The following is a 6,000-nucleotide window of genomic DNA, read 5'->3' on the forward strand; positions in this document are numbered from 1 at the left end:
TCTTATAGAACCCTAGGATATAGGCCATCAGGTCCAGGGGATTTATCTTCTTTTAGTCCCATTAGTTTCTTGAGAACTTTTTCTCTACTTATATTAATTATGTTAAGTTCCACAACCTCATTCAACCCTTTGTTCCCCACCATTTTTGGTATGCTCTTTGTGTCTTCTACTGTGAAGACAAATACAAAATATTTGTTTAACGTTTCTGCCATTTCCTTATTCCCCATAATAATTTCTCCTATCTCGGCCTCTAAGGGACCAACGCTTACTTTTGCTACTCTTCCATTTTACATACTTGTCGAAGCTCTTACAATCTGTTTTTATATTTCTTGCTAGTTTTCTCTCATTCTATTTTGTTCCCTTTTTATCAATTTTTTCATCATCCTTTGCTGGTCTCTGAAACTCTCCCAATCCTCAGACTTATGATTATTCTTTGCAACATTATAAGCTTCTTCTTTCAATCTAATATTCTGTCCAACAGTATAGCTACTGTTATGGGGCCTATATACTACTCCCACCAGTGTTTTCTGCCCCTTGTTATTCCATATCTTCACCCATACTGATTCTACTTCCTGATCCTCCGAGCCGAGATCCTTTCTCGCTACTGTCCTTATGTCATCCTTTATTATCAGGGCTACCCCCCCCCCCCCTTTTCCATTCTGTCTGTCTTTTCAAAACATCAAGTACCCTGGAACAACAACAGAAAATGCTGGAAAAATTCAGCAGGCCAGGCAACATCCGTGGAGAGAAATTACAGTCGACGTTTCGGGTCTAACCCTTTTTCAAAACTGGAAGGGAAATTAAATAGATCGAAAGGCAGGACTGGGAGGGAACAAAAGAAGTGGAGAGACATTAAGAGGTATCAAACACGAGAAGGGAAACTGAAAGTAATGAAGATTAACAAGGTTGAAGAGCCAAACGGAGATCCTGTCGAAGAGAAGAGCAGAACTTCTTCAAGGTAGGCATTCCCAGAAGAGGTGTGGCAGTGAACCAAACACTAGTAATTCCCAACCTTGGTCACCTTGCAACCACGTCTCTCTAATGGCTATTAGATCAAACCCATTTTTCTCTATTTGTGCCACTAGTTCGCTTATCTTGTTACGAATGCTTCGTGCATTCCGATAAAGTACCTTCAATTTAATTTTTTTTTACTATTATTCCCTGCTTTGACCTTATTCTCTGCTGCACTGCTATTGTTAAACTTTCTGTGTCACTGCTTATTTTTACCCAAATCGCTACACAGCTCTATTGCCTTGACCTTTCTCTTTAGATTTCTAAATTCCTCCCCCCCCCCCCCCCCCCCCCCCAGCTTTTTTAGTTTAAAGCCCTATCTACAGCCTTAGTTATTTAAATCCGGTATAAGTGGAGCCCATCCCAATGAAACAGCTCCCTCCTTTACCAGTACTAGTGCCCCATGAATTGAAACCCCTTCTTCCCACATCACTCTTTGAGCCATGCATTTAATTCTCTGACCTGCTTGACTCTGCCAATTTGCACGTGGCTCAGGTAGTAATCCAGAGATTATTACCCTGCTTATTATTTTGGAGCCTAGCTCCTCAAACTCCCTCAGCAGAACCTTATTCTTAATTCTACCTATGTCATTGGTTCTTACATGGACCACGACAACTGGATCCTCCCCCTTGCACTCCACGTTCTTCTCCAGCTGCGAGGAGATATCCTTAACCCTGGCAACACAGCCTTCGGTACTCTTTCGTGGCTGCAGAGAACAGTATCCCTAGAAATCCTAATTCTGATTATATGAAACATTTATGCTCAGTTAAGCGGGGATGTGGGACTAGTTCTGTTCATTCAAAGAGCCAGCACAGGCACAATGGGCCGAATGGCCGCCTCCTGTGCTGTAAGTTTCTATGATTCTGTGAATTGTTTTACCAAGTGAAGTTTTATTTTAGCAGTTGAGGCACTACAGTGAGCTCTGTGTTCTTGGATGGGGGAGGGGGGCATTCATGAGATGGTAGATGGGCATTTGTTAGAGTGGCAGAATGAGCAGTTTCAGGACAGGAGTGGGTAACAGTGAAAGCATTCTAATGGTTTGTAGGCCTGAGATTCAAACATGGAGTTGCTGGAAAGATAGGGACTGATTTGAGAATATATTCAAGCACTTGAGAGGCTTGAGATGGGGTGGTAATTTGAAAGGGGTTGATGTGTTTTTGAGAAGGGGGTGATGATAGTAGATTTTAAAGGGCAGGGAACAGTACCTGAGGAGAGGGAACCATTTACAGTGACAGCTAGCATGGGGGCCGGGAAGGGATGTTGAGTGGTCAGCCGTTTCTTGAGAATAGGTCAAGAAAGCAGGAGGTGGATCTCGTGGACAAGGTGAGCTTGGGAGGGCATGAGGGCAGGGAGATATGAGAAAGACTAGGGTTGGGGAGAGATCTTTGAAGAATGCAAGTGTCCTAGATACACAAGGATACAGCAACACACACCATGAGAGCCCCAAGGGCACTGAGAACCATGGATACACAAGCTGGGTGGGCGTGTGTGCTGTGAGGAGGATGCCGAGAAACTCCAGTATGATTTGGACAGGTTGGGTGTTTGGGCAGATGCATGGCAGATGCAGAATAATGTGGATAAATGCGAGGTTATCCACTTTGGTGGCAAAAACATGAAGGCAGATTATTATCTGAGCGGCAATAGATTGGGAGAAGGAGAAGTGCAATGAGACCTGGGTGTCCTTGTGCACCAGTCGCTGAAGGTAAGCATGCAGGTGCAGCAGGCGGTTAAGAAGGCAAATGGTATGTTGGCCTTCATAGCGAGAGGGTTTGAGTACAGGAACAAGGATGTCTTGCTGCAGTTGTACAGGGCCTTGGTGAGACCACACCTTGAGTATTGTGTGCAGTTTTGGTCACCTTATCTGAGGAAGGATGTTCTTGCCATGGATGGAGTGCAGCGAAGATTCACCAGACTGATACCTGGGATGGCAGGAATGATGTATAAGGAGAGATTGGGTAGATTGGGCTTATACTCGCTGGAGTTTAGAAGAATGAGAGGGGATCTCATTGAAACTTATAAAATTCTAACAGGACTAGACAGACTAGATGCAGGAAGGATGTTCCCGATGGCGGGGGGTCCAGAACCAGGGGTCACAGTCTAAAGATAAGGGGTAAGCCATTTAGGACAGAGATGAGGAGGAATTTCTTCACCCAGAGAGTGGTGAACCTGTGGAATTCTCTACCACAAAAGGCAGTTGAGGCCAATTCATTAAATATATTCAAGAAGGAGTTAGATAGATTTCTTAAGGCTAAAGGGATCAAGGGATATGGGGAGAAGGCAGGGACAGGGTACTGAGTTTGGATGGTCAGCCATGATCTCATTGAATGGCGGAGCAGGCTCGAGGGGCCGAATGGCCTACTCCTGCTCCTATGTTAGAGAATTACAGATACAGTGTATACCAAGGAAGAGCTTCAGCCACGGGGACAGAGAGCGAGAGAGGCCCAGACACGTGGGGGGAGCGGCAGAGGTGCACGGGCAGACGGGGAGACGGCAAGGGTCGGGGAGACAGAGAGGGGCACAGACACACTGGGACAGAAGGATTCGGTTATTTCACTGTGTGGGCCACCTACGAGGGAGTTGCACGTAAAGGCTGGTGTACATGATTCGAAACTAAAATCATTTTATTTTGAAGGTTCTGGAGTTTGCTTCAACAACTTTTAGCAGGTCAAACCAGTTTCTAGACATTCCGTATCTGTAAAATACTTCTCATTGGTTACTGGAATATGTCATCTTGTTTGTATAAAAGATAATTTCTAGAAGCTGGATCTTTTTGATTTAAAGGATATAAAAAGTTGGTATCGGTCTGGATTCTGATTTAATTTAGCTGACATTCAAATCTAGCCACGTAAACAAAACACCAAGAACGCTCCCTTAATTTGTTTTACGTGCCATGAGTAATCTATCATAATTGTATTGTGTATTTCTGGCACAATACCAAAACAATGAGCTGTTTGTATCTGAAGGCAGATATGAGGCACACCACAGTCACTATTAGTATTTGCTTTTCGTCTCACGTCAACATGCCCAGAAACCAGGAAAACTGAAATCCAAACAAGTGTTCTCCCATTCTGGAATGTGTGTTGCTGCCGCCTTGGTCTTTAATGCAACTTTGTTTGTATACAGGTTGAGCGTCCTGAATCTGGCAGCCTTGGGACCGAGCCGGTTTTCGTGTTTTTCCAGACTTCGGAATGTGTTTCTGATGTCCGAAGCCTGGAAATATCGCAACCTGGGCTCGGGCGTTTCCAGACTTCGGACATCAGAAACACGTTCCGAGTCCGGAAATGCCTGGGCCGCTCCGCGCAGCGCTGATACGTTTCGCCGCCCCTCCCCTTCTGTTAAAGGGGATGTAGTGTATGTACCCGTATACCTTTAAGAGAACTATTGTATGTAACCGTTCACCTTTAAGAGAACTACTTTAGGTGTGGCACTACTTGTTTGGCTTCTGTATACTGTAATACTGACGGTGACCACACCGGTATATAAGTGTTGTGGCATGATTCCTTGGGCAGATTCGCCCTGACCTTCGAATAGTAAAGACCCGTTTGTTTGTTACTCCTGAAGTCTGTGTCGTTATTAACAGTACAACCCACAGACTTTACAGTGGCGACGAGTCCGATCGTACCCTGCGGCAAGACTACCAAAGCAACTAAAGAGCGTCGAAGAGAGGCAACCGCCCTCGCCGTTCTGCTGGAAGAAAACACGAGGCTGCAGCAATAGAAAGGAAGAAGACTGAGCAACAAAAGCTTCCAGCAGCAACAGGCACTGACTACCCTTCTACCACGGTGCGGAGTGAGCCGATCAGCAGGAAACAAGGCGGCCGCGGAGACTGTGAGTAGGGGAAGGTGTAGAGAATATCCGGAGGATAAGGGCTGTGCACTCGACCACGGTCGAGGGGGAGCAGAGCTGGTCAGGAAGGCGGGTCCAACGGCGTCGTGAGATAGCCGGACCGCGATCGGCGGGAAAAGCCGGGCAGCGACCGAAGCCACGAAGCGCTGAGACCGGGAGCAGGCGCGGGAAGAGAGAAACTCAGCCGCAGCCGGGGAGGGAAGCACCGGACTGCGTGAGGGCTGGGAGGCGAACGGGAGCCGGGCGTGTGGGAGAGGCAGAGCCGACCAAAGGAGGCTGCGCGAGAGCCAGTCCAGCGGCTGAACTGTTCTCCACCAACGGGGTACCCAGCGCCGGTAGAGCCGAACGTGGGGGAGAGAGAGACAGAGCCGAGCAAGGGGAGAGAGACTGCGCGAGAGCCAGTCCAGCGGCTGAACTGTTCTCCGTGAACGGGGTACCCAGCGCCGGTAGAGCCGTGCGAGCGGGAGAGAAAGACAGAGCCGAGTAAGGGGAGCTGTGCGGAAGCCAGCCCAGCGGCTGAACCTGTCCGCTGTGGGGAAAGCGTACCCCTCCCACCAGGGAAGAAACGCAGGAAGCCGCCATTAGGCGGAGAAGACGACAGACGCGGGAGACTGCCATCGAAGGGGCGGGGAGAGAAGGGAAGAGCGGGAAACCGCCATTTTCGCGGGAAAAACCGCCATCTTAGAAATAAATAAATTATAAATAAGAATTTAAAGAAATACTTGTGCTGCTCCCAAGGAAAGGAAGATGCCTAAGCGAGGGAATATTAACGATTTTAATTCTGAGATAGAAGACTGGGCCACGTACGTGGAACGCATCGAGATCTATTGTGAAGCCAACAAAATAGAGGAAGACGACAAAGCGATAACATTGCTAAACTCGATGGGCGCAAAGACATACGGGCTCTTGAAGCATCTACTAGCACCAGCTAAACCGGCGGATCAGACTTTCGAAGGGATTGTGGCTGTTCTGAAGGACCACTTGAACCCCACACCGTTGATGTTGGCTGAACGATTCAAATTCTATGCAAGAACGCAACGGAAAGACGAAAGCAACGCGGAATATTTGGTCGAACTGCGTAGGCTAGCGAAATGCTGCCAGTTCGGAGGGAATCTGACAGAGGCACTGCGAGACAAGTTCGTA

This window comes from Somniosus microcephalus, chromosome 22, assembly GCF_052327205.1.
Source record: "Somniosus microcephalus isolate GS21.2 chromosome 22, FLI_Smic_1.0, whole genome shotgun sequence".
NCBI classification, from domain to species: domain Eukaryota; kingdom Metazoa; phylum Chordata; class Chondrichthyes; order Squaliformes; family Somniosidae; genus Somniosus; species Somniosus microcephalus.